The 22,587-nt window shown below is 43.7% G+C and overlaps 1 long non-coding RNA gene across 1 annotated transcript in view; it reads right to left on the minus strand.

Moving 5' to 3' along the window:
- LOC311518930 overlaps window positions 1–22,587 on the minus strand; it is an 88,758-nt gene that overhangs the window by 54,164 nt on the left and 12,007 nt on the right. The window lies entirely within an intron of this gene.

Raw genomic sequence — 22,587 nt, forward strand, 5'->3', positions numbered from 1 at the left:
TTTGACACTTCTTAGCCTTAACAGTTAGTCCTGCCTCCCTTATGCGCTCAAAGACTTTTTGTTAATGTTCCACGTGTTCTGCCCAGGAATCCAAAAATATGGCGACATCGTCAAGGTAGGCAACTGCATATTCTCCTAGTCCCGCTAGGAGACCATCTACAAGTCTTTGGAAGATGGCGGGTGTATTCCGCAGCCCGAAAGGGAGTACATTAAATTTATACAGCCTGACATGTGTGGTGAAGGCTGACCTTTCCTTGGAGGATTCATGTAGCGGTACCTGCCAGTACCCCTTGGTTAATTCCACGGTAGAGATGAACTGGGCCCATCCCAGTTTCTCCAATAGTTCATCTGTGTGTGGCATTGGATAGTTGTCTGGCCGAGTTACAGCATTTAGCTTATGGTAGTCCACACAAAAACGTATCTCCCCATCTGGTTTGGGAACCAGAACCACTGGAGATGCCCATGCACTGACAGAGGGGCGGATTACACCCATCTGTAGCATATCCTGGGTCTCCCGTTCTATAGCAGTTTTAGCTTGAGGAGACACCGGGTAAGGTTGGACTTTAATTAGGTGAGCATTACATGTGTCAATGGAGTGGAATGCCCATTCAGTCAGTCCTGGGGTGGCTGAGAACGTCGGCGCGTAGCTAGTGCCCAGCTCCTGGATCGCTGTCGCTGCATACGCCCAAGGGTCATGGAGAGGTTCACCTCTTCCACGCCACCTTCACTTTTCCCTTCGTAGTAGACACCTTCAGGCCACTCAGCGTCGTCTCCTCCCTGGGCTAAAAAATGACAAACCTTTAACTCTCTGGAATAAAAGGGCTTTAGAGAATTAATATGGTACACCTTAGGCTTTCAGTTGGAGGTGGGGAATGCTATAAGACAATTAACAGCTCCCAGGCGCTCCTGGACTGTGAATGGCCCTTCCCACGATGCTTCCATTTTATGGGCCTGGAGCGCCTTTAAGACCATGACCTGGTCCCCTACTTTGAAGGAACGCTCTCTGGCATGTTTATCATACCAGGTTTTTTGCTCTTTTTGAGCATCCTGTAAGTTTTATTTAGCAAGGGCTAAAGAGTTTCGGAGGGTGTTTTGTAGGTTGGTTACAAAGTCCAGAATGTTAGTTCCTGGAGAAGGTGTAAATCCATTGCTGCTTCACTAACTGTAATGGCTCCTTAACTTAGCGGCCATATACAAGTTAAAATGGTGAAAACCCTAAACTGAGATGTGTACAGCTCTGTAGGCATAGAGCAACTGCTGCAACACTAGGTCCCAGTCACTGGAGTGCTCATTTACGAATTTACGTATCATGGCCCCCAAAGTTCCATTAAACTTCTCCACCATGCCATTTGTTTGACGGTGGTAAGGAGTGGTAACCACGTGATTTACCCCATGAGCTTCCCAAAGGCTTTCCATAGTTCCTGCCGGGAAATTAGTTCCTGCATCTGTGAGGATGTCGGAGGGCCAACCTACCCTGGCAAAAATGTCTGCTAGTGCCTGGCACACACTTTTAGCCCTAGTGTTGCTTAGAGCTACTGCTTCGGGCCATCGGGTGGCAAACTCCATGAAAATCAGTATGTACTGCTTTCGTCTGTGTGTCTTTTTCAGAAGAGAACCCAGAATATACACAGCTACTGGCTGAAATGGAACCTCAATGATGGGGAGTGGCTTGAGAGGGGCTTTGACCTGGTCTTGGGCCCCGGCTTGTTACATTTAAAAAATCGTCCAGCTGACGGGTCACTGGGGCGAGGTGGGTTGCTGGAGAACGGTGTGGCGGGACGATAAGGTGTCTGGAGTGTTCCTTGGGGTGCAGTTGGGGCCTTGGGTTGCCCCTGGTAGTAGGGTGTGGTCTGAGGTTGTCCCTTCTGGTATCTGCTCCAACTGCAACCAGTTTTCTTCTTTTCTGCCACCTCCACTCATTTGGCTCCAATCTCCCTTGCCTCGATTACCGTTTTGGGCTTCCCATCTAGGATGTCTCTTTCTATTTCCTCAGGAACACCCTCTAAGAACTGCTCCATTTGCATTAGGAAGGGCAAATCTTCTGGAGATTTAACACTTGCTCCTGATATCCAGGCATCCCAATGTTTCACAATGTGGTAGGCATGTTGGGTAAATGACACGTCTGGTTTCCACCTTAGGACTCTGAATTGCTGACGGGAATGCTCGGTTGTTAGCCCCATTCTGACTCTCGCCTTGGTTTTAAACAGTTCATACTTGTTCATGTGGTCCTTAGGGATTTCAGCCGCCATCTCAGCTAAGGGTCCACTGAGCTGTGGCCTCAGCTCTACCATGTATTGTTCTGTAGAGATGCTGTACCCAAGGCAGGCTCTTTCGAAGTTTTCTAAGAAGGCCTCAGTATCATCGCCTGCCTTGTAGGTGGGGAACTTCCTGGGATGTGAAGCAGTACCTGAAGAAGGATTGCTAGGGTATATTGTTGGTACATTCTGCTGAGCCTTTGCCTTCTCATGGGTGACTTTAATTTTCCTGATATCTGCTGGGAGAGCAATACAGCGGTGCATAGACAATCCAGGAAGTTTTTTGGAAAGCGTAGGGGACAATTTCCTGGCGCAAGTGCTAGAGGAGCCAACTAGGGGGGGGCGCTTTTCTTGACCTGCTGCTCACAAACCGGGTAGAATTAGTGGGGGAAGCAAAAGTGGATGGGAATCTGGGAGGCAGTGACCAAGAGTTGGTTGAGTTCAGGATCCTGACGCAGGGAAGAAAGGTAAGCAGCAGGATACGGACCCTGGACTTCAGGAAAGCAGACTTCGACTCCCTCAGGGAACGGATGGCCAGGATCCCCTGGGGGACTAACTTGAAGGGGAAAGGAGTCCAGGAGAGCTGGCTGTATTTCAAGGAATCCCTGTTGAGGTTACAGGGACAAACCATCCCGATGAGTCGAAAGAATAGTAAATATGGCAGGCGACCAGCTTGGCTTAATGGTGAAATCCTAGCGGATCTTAAACATAAAAAAGAAGCTTACAAGAAGTGGAAGGTTGGACATATGACCAGGGAAGAGTATAAAAATATTGCTCGGGCATGTAGGAATGTTATCAGGAGGGCCAAATCGCACCTGGAGCTGCAGCTAGCCAGAGATGTCAAGAGTAACAAGAAGGGTTTCTTCAGGTATGTTGGCAACAAGAAGAAAGCCAAGGAATGTGTGGGCCCCTTACTGAATGAGGGAGGCAACCTAGTGACAGAGGATGTGGAAAAAGCTAATGTTCTCAATGCTTTTTTTGCATCTGTTTTCACTAACAAGGTCAGCTCCCAGACTGCTGCACTGGGCATCACAAAATGGGGAACAGATGGCCAGCCCTCTGTGGAGATAGAGGTGGTTAGGGGCTATTTAGTAAAGCTGGACGTGCACAAGTCCATGGGGCCGGACGAGTTGCATCCGAGAGTGCTGAAGGAATTGGCGGCTGTGATTGCAGAGCCATTGGCCATTATCTTTGAAAACTCGTGGCGAACCGGGGAAGTCCCGGATGACTGGAAAAAGGCTAATGTAGTGCCAATCTTTAAAAAAGGGAAGAAGGAGGATCCGGGGAACTACAGGCCAGTCAGCCTCACCTCAGTCCCTGGAAAAATCATGGAGCAGGTCCTCAAAGAATCAATCCTGAAGCACTTGCATGAGAGGAAAGTGATCAGGAACAGCCAGCATGGATTCACCAAGGGAAGGTCATGCCTGACTAATCTAATCGCCTTTTATGATGAGATTACTGGTTCTGTGGATGAAGGGAAAGCAGTGGATGTATTGTTTCTTGACTTTAGCAAAGCTAAACCACAGTATTCTTGTCAGCAAGTTAAGGAAGTATGGGCTGGATGAATGCACTATAAGGTGGGTAGAAAGCTGGCTAGATTGTCGGGCTCAACGGGTAGTGATCAATGGCTCCATGTCTAGTTGGCAGCCGGTATCAAGTGGAGTGCCCCAAGGGTCGGTCCTGGGGACGGTTTTGTTCAATATCTTCATAAATGATCTGGAGGATGGTGTGGATTGCACTCTCAGCAAATTTGCGGATGATACTAAACTGGGAGGAGTGGTAGATACGCTGGAGGGGAGGGATAGGATACAGAAGGACCTAGACAAATTGGAGGATTGGGCCAAAAGAAATCTGATGAGGTTCAATAAGGATAAGTGCAGGGTCCTGCACTTAGGACGGAAGAACCCAATGCACAGCTACAGACTAGGGACCGAATGGCTAGGCAGCAGTTCTGCGGAAAAGGACCTAGGGGTGACAGTGGACGAGAAGCTGGATATGAGTCAGCAGTGTGCCCTTGTTGCCAAGAAGGCCAATGGCATTTTGGGATGTATAAGTAGGGGCATAGCGAGCAGATCGAGGGACGTGATCGTTCCCCTCTATTCAACATTTGTGAGGCCTCATCTGGAGTACTGTGTCCAGTTTTGGGCCCCACACTTCAAGAAGGATGTGGATAAATTGGAGAGAGTCCAGCGAAGGGCAACAAAAATGATTAGGGGTCTGGAACACATGAGTTATGAGGAGAGGCTGAGGGAGCTGGGATTGTTTAGCCTGCAGAAGAGAAGAATGAGGGGGGATTTGATAGCTGCTTTCAACTACCTGAAAGGGGGTTCCAAAGAGGATGGCTCTAGACTGTTCTCAATGGTAGCAGATGACAGAACGAGGAGTAATGGTCTCAAGTTGCAGTGGGGGAGGTTTAGATTGGATATTAGGAAAAACTTTTTCACTAAGAGGGTGGTGAAACACTGGAATGCGTTACCTAGGGAGGTGGTAGAATCTCCTTCCTTAGAGGTTTTTAAGGTCAGGCTTGACAAAGCCCTGGCTGGGATGATTTAACTGGGAATTGGTCCTGCTTCGAGCAGGGGGTTGGACTAGATGACCTTCTGGGGTCCCTTCCAACCCTGAGATTCTATGATTCTATGATTCTATGATTCTCCATCTCCAGTGCATGCTTCTTCTCTTTTTCCTTTTCCTCCAGTTCTTTTCCTCTTGCCTCCATTGCTTTTTCTCTTGCCTCCAATGTTCTCCTGTGGGCAGCCTGTTGGTTTATTTCTGCCTCTTTCACTGCCTCCAGTTTTCTTCTGTGCGCAGCCTCCCTTTGCTCCTCAGCATGCTTCCATTCTGTTTCCTTTACCTCCATAGCTCTCCTGTGGGCAGCCTCTTTGCTTTTTTCTGCCTTGGATTCTGTCATCTTAGCCTCTCTGTTTTTAACTAACTTTACACCAGAGAGTTAAAAAAAAAAAAAAAACTTGGCTTGTAAAATTTTGCTGTGCTGTAATATGATACCTATGTTCTCTGATAGCTATTTCAGCCTACAGAAAAATCCTTTGTCTCCAGGCAAATAGACAGAAAAACCCCTCTAGTTGCTCTTTGTTGAAAAACAAACAAACAAACAAAAACCAAAATACCCTCTTCAAGTCTGTGAAAAACTTGTGAATTTCCCTGCAGGAGGTTAACTACCCTCCCTTGAGGTAGAGAAAACTCCAGCTCAAAAAAGACAAATCCCTTTGTTATGCCTGCTGCTCTGGCCCCCAGGCAGAGACAAAAAAACTCTAACTGCTTTCAGCTTAAAACTTGTTTCCAAGCAGCCCAAAGGGGGAAAAAATGTCCTTTTAAAATCCTACTGTGCTTCTGCTTCAAAATTATCTAAAAAAAAATCTCAAAATTATCTAAAAAAAAAAAACCTTAAAATGATCCCACCACTCTGCCACCATGTCAAGGTTCCTTCCCCACTCTGAACTCTAGGGTACAGATATGGGGACCTGCATGAAAGACCCCCTAAGCTTATTCTTACCAGCTTAGGTTAAAGACTTCCTCAAGGTACAAACTTTGCCTTGTCCTTAAACCCTATGCTGCCACCACCAAGCGTGTTAAACAAAGACCAGGGAAAGAGCCCACTCGGAGATGTCTTCCCCACAAAATATCCCCCCAAGCCTTACACCCCCTTTCCTGGGGAAGGTTTGATAAAAATCCTCACCAATTTGTATAGGTGAACACAGACCCAAACCCTTGGATCTTAAAGAACAATGAAAAAGCAATCAGGATCTTAAAAGAAGAATTTTAATTAAAGAAAAAGTAAAATAATCACCTCTGTAAAATCAGGATGGTAAATACCTAACAGGGTAATCAGATTCAAAACATAGAGAATCCCTCTAGGCAAAACCTTAAGTTACAAAAAGACACAAAAACAGGAATATACAGTCTATCCAGCACAGCTTATTTTCCAGCCATTTAAACAAAATAGAATCTAACACATTCCTAGCGAGATTACTTACTAACTTAACAGATGTTCTGAAGAGCATTCCTGACCTGGTCCTGGCAAAAGCATCACACAGACAGACAGACCCTTTGTTCCCTCACCTCCCCCCCCCCAGCTTCGAAAGTAATTTGTCTCCTCATTGAGTCATTTTGGTCAGGTGCCAGTGAGGTTATCCTAGCTTCTTAACCCTTTATAGGTGAAAGGGTTTTGCCTCTGGCCAGGAGGGATTTTATAGTTCTGTATACAGAAAGGTGGTTACCCTTCCCTTTATATTTTATATTCCAGTTTTGATGAACCAGCAATCCAGAAAGCTCACATAGTATTTGTTGTGATTGTTAAAAAATTACAGGGTGGTCTGACCACTAAAAACGATATTTTCATCTAAAAGATAAAAACCTGTTATGATTTGCATTACTTTGATTATAAAAAACAGCATCAGTCTACGGCAAGAGCTATTAGAAATAATGGGTCCCCTGATTAGTTATCCTTAGAAAGGAATATAAAATATTGCTGAATAAGAAAACAGCCCTGTGGAAGATATTTGAACTCATGACCACAGGAAAAAAGAAATCTGTATTTTGGACGTTGCTGGCCATAGGCTATGAGAAAATTAAGGTAAATTTCAAAGCCCTGATTCCCAATATGCTTTTGGAGAGACATTTTTCTGACCCTTATTATCAGTCATTTGGTATGGTACATCTCAATGGACCTCAGCTGTTTTCCCTTTCAGACTGGCTCTCAGTCACCACCAAGGAAGTCTGCTGGTTCATTAAAATTCTATGCCACAATAAAGCTTATCGAGAAGATCTTATCCTAGCAGAAGTTTATATAGACAATACTGATTGGCAGTCCTGTGTTGGCAGAGTTCTTTTTAGTGTAAATAAAGGGACTTTTCTCCAGGTTGATCCACTGACACTATTGTTACCATTTATAAAAAATGGACACAAATGATCCTGGGCATCATAGAATAATAGAAGTGTAAGACTGGAAGGAAATCATAGAATCATAGAATACTAGGGTTGGAACAGACCTCAGAAGGTCATCTAGTCCAACTTCCTGCTCAAAGCAAGACCAACACCAACTAAATTATCCCAACCAGGGCTTTGTCAAGCTGTACAAAGGTGGGAGATCATCCTGCAGCCTCCCCACCCCCAGGACACGGACTCAGTGGTGAGGCTGCACCCAACCCTGACACAGCAGATGACATTGGACTACCCTAGAAACACCCTGGTGCCCTGCCCCTCTGTGATAGGTGCACCAGGTGTGGGGCAGGCAGGCTCAACCAGGCAGGATCCATGTGTGGAGGGGCTCAGTGTGGGGGATCCAGGTATGGGGTGAGAGGATTTGGTGTGGGACAGTCTGGGTGAAGGCAGCTCAGTGGGTGGTCTAGGTGTGTGGGGGGGATCTTGATGCACAGAAGCAGTCCAGGTCTAGGGACAATGGGACTCTGCAGAGGCTTCCAGGTAAAAGTGGTTGGGGCTCAGAAAAGGGGGTCTGAATGTTGGGGTCTCAGCAGGAGGATCTGGATGCTGGGGGAGTGGGGCTTGGTGGGGCCTGGGTGCAGCTAATTGGGAGTCAGTAGTAGTGGGGGTCTGGATGTGGGGGCTCTGGGTGGTGCAACAGGTGGGACTTGTCAGGGTGGGAGTTTGAGTGCAGGGAGCTCGGTGGGGGGAAGTCTGGGTGCAAGGGTGTGGGTCTGGAGGAAAGGGTTGAGGTTCAGTGTGGTGGGGTTTGGGTATGGAGTGCTAGGGTGGGTTCTGGGTGTATGGGGTGAGGCTTGGTGGGGGTGTCTGGGTATGGGAGTTTGGGGGATGCATGGGGGTTGGGAGGAGCTCCACATACAGAGACCCCTCCCCAGGCAGCTGAGAAGTGATGGGGGCAGGAAGCAGGGGAGGATGCTGAGTTTCCTGCAGTTGGGGGAGGTTTCTGGGAGTGGGTCTGACTCTGCCCCAGCCATTCCATGCAGGGAAAGAGGAAGTCCCATCCTCTCCTGCCTCCAGCCCAGCTGAAACTAGCAGCTGATCCCGGCTCAGGGTAGAAGTCACTGGCTGGGGTGTCCCCAGTCCTGTAGTTATTTACCTCTCCACCAGCTGCTCAGGGTGCCGGAAATGATGTACCTGCTCAGCTAGGGAGTGGTGTGTGACTGCTCTTGAAGCTTCCCTTTGCTTCCTTGTCAGAAAGACATTTTTCTGTGGGGGAAGCAAAGAAATTTGCAGGGGACATGAATTCTGTGCACACTCCATGGGGCAGAATTCCCCCAGGAGTAACTTCTGCATGTCCAGCTTTTTTAAATAGTCCTTAACCTGTTCTTTCACCACTGAGGGCTGCTCACCTCCCCTCCATTCTGTGCTGCCCAGTGCAGTAGTCTGGGAGCTGACCTTGTCTATGAAGACCGAGCAAAAAAAGCATTGAGTACATCAGCTTTTTCCACATTATCTGTCACTAGGTTGCTTCCCCCATTCAGTAAGGGTCCCACACTTTCCTGGACCTTTTTCTTGTTGCTAACATACTTGTAGAAACCCTTCTTGTTACCCTTCACATACCTTGCTAGCTTCAACTCCACTTGTGCTTTTGCCTTCGTGATTACATTCTTGCACATTCGAGCAATATCTTTATACTCCGCCCTTGTCATCTGTCCGAGTTTCCACTTCTTGTAAGCTTCCATTTTGTGTTTAATCTCTCTGAAGATTTCTCTGTTAAGCCAAGCTGGTTGCCTGCCATATTTGCTATTCTTTCTGCACATCGGGATGGTTTGTTCCTGCGCCGTCAGTAAGACTTTTTTAAAATACAGCCAACTTCCCTGGACTCTTTCCCCCCTCATATTAGCCTCCCAGGGGATCCTGCCCATCAGTTCCCTGAGGGAGTCAAAGTCTGCTTTTCTGAAGTCCAGGGTCCGTATTCTGCTGCTCTCCTTTCTTCTATTTGTCAGGATCCTGAACCTGACCATCTCATGGTCACCGCAGCCCAGGTTGCCACCCAATTTTACTTCCCCTACCAATTCTTCTTTGTTTTTGAGCAGCAGGTCAAGAGGAGCATGGCCCCTAGTTGGTTCCTCGAGCACTTGCACGAGGAAGTTGTCCCCAACAGTCTCCAAAAGATTCCTAGATTGTCTGTACATTGCTGTATTGCTCTCCTAGTAGATGTCAGGATGATTGAAATTCCCCTTGAGAATCAGGGCCTGTGATCTGGAAACTTCTGTTATTTGTTTGAAGAAAGCCTTGTGTACCTCATCTTCCTGGTTTGGTGCTCTATAGCAGACACCCACATCACCCTTGTTGCTCTTGCCTCTAAAATTAACCCAAAGATTCTCAACAGGCTTTGCTCCAGTTTCATATTGGAGCTCTGAGTCCCTTGCATTCAATGCAGGGGACTCAGGTAGGACTGTGTAATAAATTACTAACCAGTTAGTCACTTAGGGGTGTTTTTTGAAGGTCTATGGCAGATATCTGCTGGGAAGTTAAACAACTGGGCAGAGAGTTGTAATTTATTTGCCAAGGAACTAGTCAGTTTCAGGCATGGCCACTCTACCATTATTAATTGTTTTGTCCTATCCTTCCCAAGGGGGAATTTTATACAACCCTTGTTAACTTGAAATCAGCTATTGTCTCTGCTGAAAGAGAACACAAAAAGGGATCCCCATCACAGAGAGAGCAATGGAAGAGACAGATTGAGGCTGTATCTTTTCCTCATCATCTGGGCTTCTGATGGAGGTGAACCAAGTATGTGCCTTGGTCCTATCCCTGGTCTATCCCTAGAACTGTGGAGCATCCTTCTAAGTGTCTGAATATAGAGAATGCTGAGGTAGTCAACCCCTCCTCACTCTCCATGTGTGAAAGGAGAAGATCTCAATGTAAAGAGGCCCCTCACAGATATGGGAAACAAGTTCCACACTTAGATTTCAGGTTTTCCCAGTGATAATCTACATAATAATCTACAGCCACTCCACTGCATAGCACCCAAAGTCATATATAATCCTGCCAAACAGTAACACTTACCACATGCTATTTCCTATATAGGGGCTGATCATGTAAGATCTATTTAAAAGTTAGTAGGAGTAGACATACAGGTCCAAAGAAGTACTCAGCATCTTGCAGGACTGTCAATAAACCATACAGATGTCATTCACCCTGCAAACCACCACACTAAGACATCTATTCGTATCTGATCTCTCCATTCAAGGAAAATCTATTAAGCCTATTCAATACCTGATGGTAGGTTAAGATTTCCACCCTTCACCTTTATGAAATATATGCACCTGTTTTTCATATACCAAGCACATATATGATCAAAAGAGAGCACAGTAACTTATAAGGTACTCCAAACAGAAGCTATTTTAATAAAATAAGGAAACCAGCATCTATAAATCTGCAAATATCAAAAATAAAGGACTACCCTGTACTTATTCTTTGTCACAGGGACAAGTGCAGGATAGTCAAGTTATAGTTGACTGCCAGCCTTAACTAGGGTCCCAGACTGCCAGCAATGAATTCTGTCTTAAGGGAGTATTTGTCAAGACTATTGTGTGAAATTTAAATGAAAATTTGAATTTAATTATGTCTCTACAAGTGTAACTATTTTATAATGGGACAGCAACACATCTTATGTGGCCAGACTTTAACTTCTCTTTGTTAACTGAAATATTTTTCAGATTAATAGGTGCAGAGTGTATAATGATTAAGACTGTGATTTAGTCATGGGTATTTTTAGTAAAAGTCATGGACCGGTCATGGGCAATAAACAAAAATTCAGGCCAGTGACCTGTTCATGATTTATATTAAAAATACCTATGCTTAAATTTAAGCATTTTTCCTTGAAGACCTAAACTGGTCTTGCAAATGTATGAATTGTCTAAAACGAATCCACTCATTCTAATGACTATTAAGAACCTCTGCCCTTTATTTTAGGTAGGCTCAGTGTTTGCAGTATCATAGTTGTACTGTATTTAATGTGCTCTTACCAGATGTTTATAAATTAATATAGCATCTTAGTCTTAGTCCATAGAATACAAAACAAATAAGTTATAAAATCAGCTCAGCAAGATGAATGATTTAGAACCTCAGATCATCAGTTTTCAGCCAGGGTCCGAGCACCCCTGTGGGGCCATGAGCAGGTTTCAAAGGGTCCTCAAAGCAGGGCTGGCATTAGACTCATTGGGGCCCAGGGCCGAAAGCCAAAGCCACACTGCACTAAACCCCGCCACCCGGGGTCAAAGCTGAAGCCTGAGCAGCATAGATTCTCAGGTCCCATGGAGTTGCCCTGCTTGCTACCCCCAATGCAGGCCCTGGCTTTTATATGCAGAAAAAATCCCGTTGTGGCACAGGTGGGCGATGGAGTTTTTAATAGCATGTTGGGGTGACCTCAGAAAGAAAAAGGTTGAGAACCCTTGCTCCAGATCACCCCTTCCCCCAGGATTAGTTATACCTTTAACTATCATAACCCCTGAGAGAGTATCCAAAAAACAACAGGACACTTTATTTAGGTCATAAGGAGCCTCCCTTTCACATACTTTCCTCTTGTTTTTGCGATTGGCCAGACAAAGAGGGTGACAGCCTGTATAATCGAATCATTTGTTACATAGTAAATTTTCTAGTTTGAGACAGTATTGTAGAGCATCTGAGTAAGGACTGGAGTTAACCATTTTTCTCAGGTGACAGTACAGTTTACAGGAAAATAGATAGTGTGCTGTGTTGATTTGAAGACTTATTTATTATATTGTGTACTGTGACATGCTATATTATTAAAATAATGTTATAGGGTTCCAGATTTTTAAAAGTTTTAAATATTTAAATATCCAGTATTGAGAACTTCAGCTCTTAAAAAAAAAAAAAAAAGGTAAAGAGATAAGTCTTAGTGTCTCAAATTGCAGCCAGTCAAGAATAGGAAACTAAGTCTCCTTTTGAAAATAAGTTGTAATTCATTGAAGTTGTTTAGTTTGAGATGTTTTGTCTTGTGGAAATCCTCAAAAAGTTGCTTATGATTAGAAGACTATGTAAAATTATAATCACTGGAATAAAAATCAGTGACTAAAACTTGGACAATAGAATTTTAAACAGTAATAGTTATCACAGGCTTTAGGCCAATTTATACATGTGTAAACATGGGGAAAAATGTAAGTCAATGGACTTAACCTGCTTAAAATAGATACAACAAAAATAGAGTCATGCTGTCTGCTATAAATATACTGAATTTAAAATCTAAGTAAAACATAATCTCTGAAGCTCAAGGTTAATACATATTCTTGGGACAATGACAGCTTACAAAGTCTGAACTGGATATTGAGATTCATGTAATAAACATGAACAAAAGACATCCAAAATGGTTAAAATTAGAGCAGGTCAAAAAATACCATTTCCTCCAGTCCAGGATAGAATTTCAGGTGGGTAGGCGAAAGAGATGCCCCCTACCCCAGAACAGCCAATAGCCTAGATGTCAGGTTACTCATCTAGAATGTGTGAGACCCAGCTTCAAGTCTTTGCTCTGCCTAACTTTCCTACATACCAGCTGAGTGCCCGAACCACCAGGGCATAGACTATTCTGAGCTATTGTGTTTTCCCATGAAACGTATTTCATTCCAGTGTGAAGAGGAAAAAACCCTCAATTTTGTGAAATGGAATTCTTGATTTCTGGCCAGCCCTACTTAAGTCAATCATGAACCTTCTATAGTACACATATTTATTGCATATTTATTGTGGTACCTAGGACAATTTGTCTAGAAGGACCTAGACAAATTGGAGGATTGGGCCAAAAGAAATCTGATGAGGTTCAATAAGGATAAGTGCAGGGTCCTGCACTTAGGACGGAAGAACCCAATGCACAGCTACAGACTAGGGACCGAATGGCTAGGCAGCAGTTCTGCGGAAAAGGACCTAGGGGTGACAGTGGACGAGAAGCTGGATATGAGTCAGCAGTGTGCCCTTGTTGCCAAGAAGGCCAATGGCATTTTGGGATGTATAAGTAGGGGCATAGCGAGCAGATCGAGGGACGTGATCGTTCCCCTCTATTCGACATTGGTGAGGCCTCATCTGGAGTACTGTGTCCAGTTTTGGGCCCCACACTTCAAGAAGGATGTGGATAAATTGGAGAGAGTCCAGCGAAGGGCAACAAAAATGATTAGGGGTCTGGAACACATGAGTTATGAGGAGAGGCTGAGGGAGCTGGGATTGTTTAGCCTGCAGAAGAGAAGAATGAGGGGAGATTTGACAGCTGCTTTCAACTACCTGAAAGGGGGTTCCAAAGAGGATGGCTCTAGACTGTTCTCAATGGTAGCAGATGACAGAACGAGGAGTAATGGTCTCAAGTTGCAGTGGGGGAGGTTTAGATTGGATATTAGGAAAAACTTTTTCACTAAGAGGGTGGTGAAACACTGGAATGCGTTACCTAGGGAGGTGGTAGAATCTCCTTCCTTAGAGGTTTTTAAGGTCAGGCTTGACAAAGCCCTGGCTGGGATGATTTAACTGGGAATTGGTCCTGCTTCGAGCAGGGGGTTGGACTAGATGACCTTCTGGGGTCCCTTCCAACCCTGATATTCTATGATTCTATGATTCTATGTCCTAGGTTTTGTGTACAATAGACTTTGGACCTCAAGTTAGCCATTTGCTAATGAATGTGCTGTAGCACATAGTTTGTAAAGGCTAGTCTGACACTCCACAAAATATTCTACTAGGTCTTTTCTTTGGTTTGCTGTGTCTCACTTGTCCCTCCCTTTCCCACTTAGGATTGCTTAAAGGGATAGAACAGGCTGCAAGTTTCCATTCAGGCTACTTGTTTCTTCTGCAAGGGAACACTTATGCCAATACCAACCATGCAATGTCTTTCACAGGAGTAAGATGTATCTTAAAAGGATGGCTATATTACTATGGGAATTGTTACAGGATAAGATGAAGGGTCCACATAAGTCTAGATTCTGGTCATTGAAAGTGGCCTATAGCAGATGCTTCATAAGAAGATACTAGAGTTCTTGTAATTGACTGTGGATAAATCCTGGGCCCAATGAAATCAATAACAATATTCCTATTGGCTGCAAAGGGGCCAGGATTTCACGAAAAAAGTCTTCTATCTTCCAAAGTCAGCTTGGAACAGCCATAGGAGTAGTCCATTGTCTAGTGCAGACCAGCCTGAAAACATTTAATTTGTGAATGAAACCTTTCAAATTTAATTGGCGAATGAAACTTTTCAAATTCAGCAATCACTGAGCAGAAAATATGATACCGTTGACTTTTTGGGTAATATAGACATAGATGAATTTAATACACAAAGTATTAAACAGGAATCTATAGAATTGAGGTTTTTGTAGATTAAGGCCAAAAGGGACCATTAAGTCATCTTGTCATATCTCCTGTATAATAAAGGTCATAAGTTTTCATCCAGTTACTCCTGTACTAGTGATGGACCCATGACTTTGCCACACAAGTTTATGACTTTATGGTAAGTATGAGTGAGGGTGGGTAAGTGAATGTGTGTGTTGTGCCAGGAGATTTGTATGTGGGTAGTGAATGAGGGGTGTGAACTGCCTCAAGGGGCTGTGCTTGGGGTTATTGTGCGTGCTGTCGCACAGGTATGGCAGTTGGGCCAAGTAATCCACCATCTATGCAGGTTCCTTTATATAACCCATGCTACTGTCACATGCAAATTAGCTGTAGAGAAAGGGTGGTGACTGGGTGAGTTACCATGGTGTAGGACTCTTGGCATGACGTAGATAGATGCCTTAGTGTAGATGTACACTGCACAAGTGTAATTCATAAAGTCAAAATGGCTGAGAACTTAAACTGGAGGGCAAAAGACTGTGAAACTTAATGATGATTCAGCCTATTGATATTCTGAACAAAAAGCTCTCAGCCATGCTGGTATCTGCTTCCATTGCTTCACACTGACTATATAATGACAGGTTTCAGAGTAACAGCCGTGTTAGTCTGTATTCGCAAAAAGAAAAGGAGTACTTGTGGCACCTTAGAGACTAACAAATGTATTTGAGCATAAGCTTTCGTGATTGTATCCGATGAAGTGAGCTGTAGCTCACGAAAGCTTATGCTCAAATACATTTGTTAGTCTCTGAGGTGCCACAAGTACTCCTTTTCTTTTTACTGACTGCATAAACACAATAGGTTTCAGCATGATGGAGTGTTTTTTCCTGGAATTGTATTACATAGAATGACCCCAGTAACTTGTTTGACCAAGCATTGTCCAAACAGGCATCCTGTCTCACTTTGACAACGTTAAAAGATGGTGAATCCATCCACTTATCTTGGCAGTTTAACCACTGGAACAAGCATCCTCAGTGTTAAAGAGATGCCTTATTCCTAAGTAGAACTTGTTTTTGCTTTAACTTCCAGCTTGTTGTGCTATTCTCTGCTAGATTAAAGAGTCCTAGTGCCCAGGATTTTCTCAATGTGAAGGCAAAGCAGAATGCTTTTGTAATGGTTACCCAGCATGAGGATTCGTTTAAGTACTCCACAATATATTTAATTCACCCCACCTCGCTCTCACCAGCTCAAATTAAGCTGATATGTAGTGCTGATATGTTTTCCATCTCAACCCATTATTCTACCCCATGATCCTTTCAAACAGCATGGGCCTGGCAAGTGAAAGCTATTCACATATTTCCAACTCCTATAGACACCAGTGCTCCGCATTGCCTTGAAAGCCTATGAAATGTTGTCCAACTCCTGAACTGCCAAGTGCAATCTGCAGCCTTGGCTCAGGGAAGGTGCATTATTAGTATGCAAACTCATAACTCAGACTGACAAAACAAACATTTAAAAAAGGAACCAAAGCTCACAAAAAACTACTTATTTGCTAATAGCCTGAAGTAGTCCTAGTGGCTGAGAGTTTTAGCTGAAGACTTATAGGTTGTGATGCGCAGTGTTGCATGGGATTTATACTGGAAAATGTGCTTCTATAAAACAGATGTCTGCATCCCCTGCGTTTTGCAGGCACTGTAAGAGAGAGGTCAAGAGGTTCCAGAATAAATTGATAGCAATGATTCACCGTTATTTGTTTGCAGTCGCTGCAGTGTGCACAGTGCTTTCCAAACACAGAGAATGCACAAGGCCTCCCTGGGTTTACAAGTTAATCATGTTACAGTTTATAACCTGGGTAACTTTTTTTGGAGGGCATAATATATTAATTATCCCCAACTCCTAGAACTTATCCTTAGTCAGCCAGCCTCTAACACGGGGTGCAGCAGAAGAGGCTTTTATGGGGAGAAAGAGAGAAGTGGCATGGCAGGTGTCCTGAAAGGCCATTCTATGCATAGAGCACAACATCAAAGTGAGTGCAGAAATGGTTATGGCTGAAAAATTTGTATTTCATACCTCTGCTTTGATCTGGTATGGCATTACCTATGTTCCCTTCAGCATAAGTGATAACACATGAAACATATACCCCGAACCACAGTGCAAATTCATTTTTGGCTTCTAGTCTGTCAATATACTGGTGGGTTGCTGAAGAACAGATATTGATGCAGTAGCCAAGTTTTTGATCATGCCATAATGCAATCAGCCCGATACCATCTCTGTGCTGGGAAAAATCCTAGTCAGGAAAGTAATGGATATCATAGTCCTTTCTTTCAGCAAACATTGAAGACTTCCACAGATGATTCCTATTCACAGACAATAAAGGTTACTGTATGGGACCTAGTCCGAATCCTTAGGGCTCTGTAGAGGCAAAAGAGAACCAGATTCATAGGGTGACCTGATCAGCCTACATATTTGGCATGGTAGAAACATTTTCAAAATGTTTTTAACCTGGGTTGCCACCCTCTGAACCCCAGTATGGAAGAAATTTGGCTGGGAGAATCTATAGGAATTCAAAAAATATTTGAGCAAATACTCGTTCATCTGCACAAAATGCAGCTAGCTACAGCAGACATCCACTGAAGGAAGAATTGAATTGATAGCAAAAAAGCTGAACAGAAGGGATGAGCCATTAGAATACTGACTTGTAGGTACAACACACCAGGTAAAATTTCGAATCCAGTTTTTAGAAGCAGCTTCATCACAAAAGGCCAAATTCTGATACCTTTGAAAACACTTTTTACTTACTAACTCCATATATGACAGTAGTCCCTCTAACTTCCACAAGACTGAGGGGGTCAAACACAAATGGACAAGCGTGATCCAATGGATATAGTGTACTTGGACTTTCAGAAAGCCTTTGACAAGGTCCCTCACCAAAGGCTCTTAAGAAAAGTAAGCAGTTGTGGGATAAAAGGGAAAGTCCTCCTGTGGACCAGTAGCTGGTTAAAAGACAGGAAACAAAGGATAGAATAGATGGCCAGTTTTCAGAATGGAGAGAGGTAAATAGTACTGTCCCACGGGTATCTGTACTGGGAAGAGTGCAATTCAATATATTCATAAGTGAGCTGGAAAAAGGGATAAACAGTGATGTGGCAAAAATTGCTGATACAAAATTACTCAGGATAGTTAAGTCCAAAGCAGACTGAGGAGTTACAAAGGAATCTCACAAAACTGTGTAACTAGGGAACAGAATGGCAGATGAAATTCCATGTTGATAAATACAAAGTAATGCACATTGGAAAACATAATCCCAACTATATATAGAAAATGATGGGGTCTTGTAGCGGGGTGGTCACCTGCTCCGGCCCTGAAGGGGTTAAAACAGCCCTGGGAAAGGGCTGCCCCAGGGAGCCAATAGGCTAGGCTGATTGGGGAAGCAGCCACAGCTCGGGCCACGCCCCAGTCAGGCCACAGCTGGTCCTATAAAAGGGCTACTAGCTCTCTAGCTGTGGAGAGAGGTGGATCTGGCTGCCTGGGAGCTGAGCAGGTTACCCGAGTAGACCAGTTCTGGGGAAAGGCAAGAGGGGCTGGGGAGTTCCAGCCTGGCAACTCCCCAGGCTGAGGCCTTGGATAAGGCCCAAAACAGGTATTGAGGCTACAGAGGTGTAGCCTGGGGTTAGGCAAAGGCAGCAGGTCCAAACCCCTGTGCCACATTGATAAGTGGTTTACAGACTGCAGTCTGCCCCAGTGGGTGTGGGGGCTAGATATGACCGTCAGTAGCCACTGAGGCAAGGTGGGGATAAAGGGTTGGGGGGGTTCCCCTGGGAGGGGAGACCCAGAGTGTGGTGACACTGCCAGGGGGCAGCACCCCAAGGCAAAGGGTCACCAGGGTCCGGGAGGGACATGGGTGCCAGCGGCAAGCAAGATAATGGCCTGCAGAGCGTGCTTGGGGTTGGAAGGGCTAATTCCCAGGATGACTAGCAGGAGGTGCTGCAACGGTGAGTCATTGCCTTGCTACAGGTCTAAACAGTTCTTACCACTCAAGAAAGATCTTAGAATCACTGTGGCTAGTTCTCTGAAAACATCTGCTCAGTGTGCAGCAGCAGTCAAAAAAGTGAACAGAATATTAACCACTAGGAGAGGGACAGATACTAAGACAGAAAATAACATAATGCCACTATAAATCCAGGGTACACCTACACCTTGGATAGTGTGTGCAGTTCTGGTCAGCCCATCTCAAAAAAGATATTAGAACTGGCAAAAGTATACAGAAGGGCAACAAAAAAAAAAGATTAGGTGCATAGAACCGCTTCCATATGAGGAGAGATTAAAGATACTGGGACTTCTTCAGCTTACAAGCAAGACCACTAAGGGGGCAATATTATAGAGCTACATAAAATCATGAATGGTGTGGCAAAAGTAAATAAGGAAGTATGATTTACCCCTTCACATAACACAAGAACCAGAGGTCACCCAATGAAATTAATAGGCAGTGGGTTTAAAACACAAACATAAGGAAGTACTTCTTCACACAACACAGTCAACCTGTGGAACTTGTTACCAGGAGATGTTGTTAAGGCCAAAAGTATAACTGGGTTCAAAAAAGAATTAGACAAGTTCATGGAAGATAGGTCTATCAATGTGTATTAGCCCAGATCAGGGATGCAGCCCCATGCTCCTGGTGTCTTTAACCTCTGGCTGCCAGATGCTGGGACTGAACAGGGAATGGATCGCTTGATGATTGCCCTGTTCTTTTCATCCCTCTGAAGCACCTGGTATTGGCCACTGTTGGAGTAATAGACACTAGGATAGATAGGTCATTGGTCTGATTCAGTGTGACCCTTCCTTCGTAGGCTGTTGGGGAATAAGACTTCTACAGTTAACAGAATCTGCACCAAAATAAACTTTTAGCTAAAAGTAATACAGCTCTGGAATGTTGTTTGGAACAACTGAAGCATAGTGCTGTTCAAAAATGCTATCAAACCTTGATAGCAGAAAACTGGATTTTTAAGTAAACAATTTTTATGGAAAGTGTCTGCCTTCCTTTATTTTTTTGTTGCAAAACTGAAAACCCAAAACTTGACAATTTGAGTAGTTTTCAGTAGGTTTTTTTTTTTGGTTTTGTTTTTTGGTTTTCCAATGAAAAGTCAAGATTTTCTGTTAACAATTGTGAAAAAGAAAACAAATATTAATTTTCAGCAAAATTTCTATCCGAAAAACCTGACCAGCTCTCCTAAAAGCCAGTGGCCTGACCCTGAAGAATTACTTCAATGGGAGTTTTGCATTTGATTTCAATGGGAGCAGGATTCAAGTAAGATCCAGGAATGTAAGGTATCCCCTGGGAAGTGATCCTATTCCCTCTCTCAAAATAGTATCGCCTAAATTATTGGCTTTAAATACTAAGGACCATATTGTCTGAGTAAAAATCATAGTGTATACTACAGAAAAAAAGGAAATCCAGAGGGAGACTGTAATGATTGTAGTTTCTTTTGTTCATATTCAGTAGCAACTTATTGATAGCAGAAGCCTAGGACAAGAAAATGGAAATAAAAGGTAAACATCTTTCTGTCCTGATTTCCTTCCTGTGGTGTAAGCACAGAGAAGGAATTCAGAGAAGCAAATCAGAGTTTTGAATACAAAGAAACATTTCTTATTCCCAATCAAAGTAAGAGATGTTTGCAATAAACAATCCTATCTCTTTGGCAATGTGACAGTTGCAACTTGCCTGTTGGATAGAATAAGAGTCTCTGCCCTGGGAGAAAGAGGAGAAATCTACTGCATGAGGGTCTGAGATAGAGTTTAATAACCAAAATTTCCTTACTCTCCTTCAGTCCCTGAACTGATCTAATGAGCAACAGAGTCAAAGACCATGTGGTGCTTAATTTGATTTTCTGCTAGTTGTCATGGATCAAAGGTCACTTTGTTCACTCTGCAAAGATACCTGATTTAATTTTCTGGTTATAAGAGAATGAATTTACAGTTTGAGTTTTCACCAGAAAGCAGAGATGTGAGTGACTGTATATTACTTTTTAATGTTTCAGTGTAAACATAAGACATGGCTGGACTCCTTTCCCTCTCCCTCAAGGACAGTTAATAGACTTTATCCAAAACTACTTTATGATCTATGTAATCCTGTATCACACTAGAGCCAGTTACAGTAAAACTGCATTCTTGGTTTATACCTGGCTCCATGTTTGCCAGAATAGTGAGTATGTAAATATTTTCTGTGCAATTCAAAGATATTTTTAAAGAGGTGTACAGATTTAGAGGTGTTGATAGATCTGATAGTGTGATACTATTGTGTGTGTACACACATACCTGTCTCTAAGGGTATGTCAAAGCTGTTGGATATATTCTATAGATTGGAAACTTGGGGGGGCATACATTGTATTTGTGGAGGACAGTATATCAAACCTACAAAATGCATAGAGAGAGGGAGGCTTCTTTTCCAAAAGTGAGGGAGATCTCAGTTGCATCATGTGAAAAGGAAAGAGTATTAGACACCATTTTGTAAGAAAGTTCTCATCACAGTGCTCATTGGGCAGCAAAAGCATGGCCATTGCTCAGCCACAATAATAAGATGTGTGGTATAGAAAGGCTAGGCCAGGACAAAAACGAAACCAAATGCCACAAAGTGGCACAAGCCCAGTACACAAGCCTAAGTGCTAGTTATTGAGGGTATAACCCAAAGCCCATGGTAGTCAAAGGGAGTCTCTTCACTGATTTCCATGGACTTTGTATCAGGCCCATACACAGGCATGAGGATTCAGCCATGATACATATGAGGATAACAGAGACACTAACACAAGTGGGTTGTGGAGTCAAACTCAGGCCAAATGTTAGATTAGAGGTGGCTGGAAAGTATGACAAAAATAGAGTTTTGTTGGAAAATGCCAGTTAATTGAGCACAAGATGTCTCAAAAGCCAGCTGGGTTTGACAAAATTTTGTTCAATCACAGGCATGATTCTAGTACCCTGCCAACGCACCTGGAAGGTTGCTGGGAGCCTCAAGCGTCAAGCCATAGCTCTAGAGTAGCCCCACCACACTGACTGGCCCAAGAGCCTTGAAGCTCTGGGATACCCAGTTCCAGGATAATCTATATGGGGGACTGTCCCAGAGCTACCAAACTTGGCAACTCTGGAAGCTGCTGACTTGACATTCTTGCATTCTTTTCATGTGAAATTAACAATGTCAGGCCATGTCTACACTAGCAATTATGATGGCAAAACTTGTCACTCAGGGGTGTGAAAAAACACTGCCCTGAGCGAACATACATTTTGCTGGCATAAGCACTCATATGCGCAGTGCTGTTCTGGTGGGAGACACTCTCCTGCCGACACAGCTACCATTGCTTGTTGAGACAGTTTTATTATGTCGATGGGCGAGCGCTCTCCTGTCAGCATAATGTGGCTACCTGAGTGCTCTTACAGTGGCACAGCTGTATTGGTGCAGCTGTGTCACTGTAAGCTTGTAAGTGTAGACTTGGACTCAGTTTCAGTAGCTGGTCCTGTGGAGCATATTTTGTTTCAGAAACACCATGTGCCAGTGTTTCCAAAACAAAATGTTTTCAGGATTTCCAGTGTGAGGATTTAGAATATATATATATTTTTAATTGGAACTAAACCAAGTTTCAAATATTTAAATTTCTCACAAACCAGAAATCCTATGTTTTAGCCAGGTCTTCCTTACAGCTGCTTTCCCGCTTCTGATCCCTTTACTGAGGGGATTAAGTAGTCTCAGTTTGGGGTGATTCACTGCAAGGTTGCACAGCCAAGGTTATAGAATCAGTCACCTTCTCATCCAACAACTCCTTTTGCTTATGTTAGCCTGCTCATAGATGCCATCAGGATATTAAGCAATCATTGTTTGTCAGGGGCGATTAGGGTAAAGTAAACAAATTCTTATTCAAATCACATCATTCACGTCACTCAATTAATTCCCTGTTTTAACACATTCTTGAAACCCTATTTTTGGGTATTTTCTGCATGCATGGAATATAACAGTCATACTGGGTCCATCTAGCACAGTATCTTGTCTTTAGACAGGGGCCAATGCAAGGTGCTTCAGAGGGAATGAACAAAACAGGTAATCATCAAGTGATCCATCCTCTGTAGCCCATTT

This window comes from Lepidochelys olivacea, assembly GCF_965140295.1.
Source record: "Lepidochelys olivacea isolate rLepOli2 genome assembly, chromosome: 3".
NCBI lineage: Eukaryota > Metazoa > Chordata > Testudines > Cheloniidae > Lepidochelys > Lepidochelys olivacea.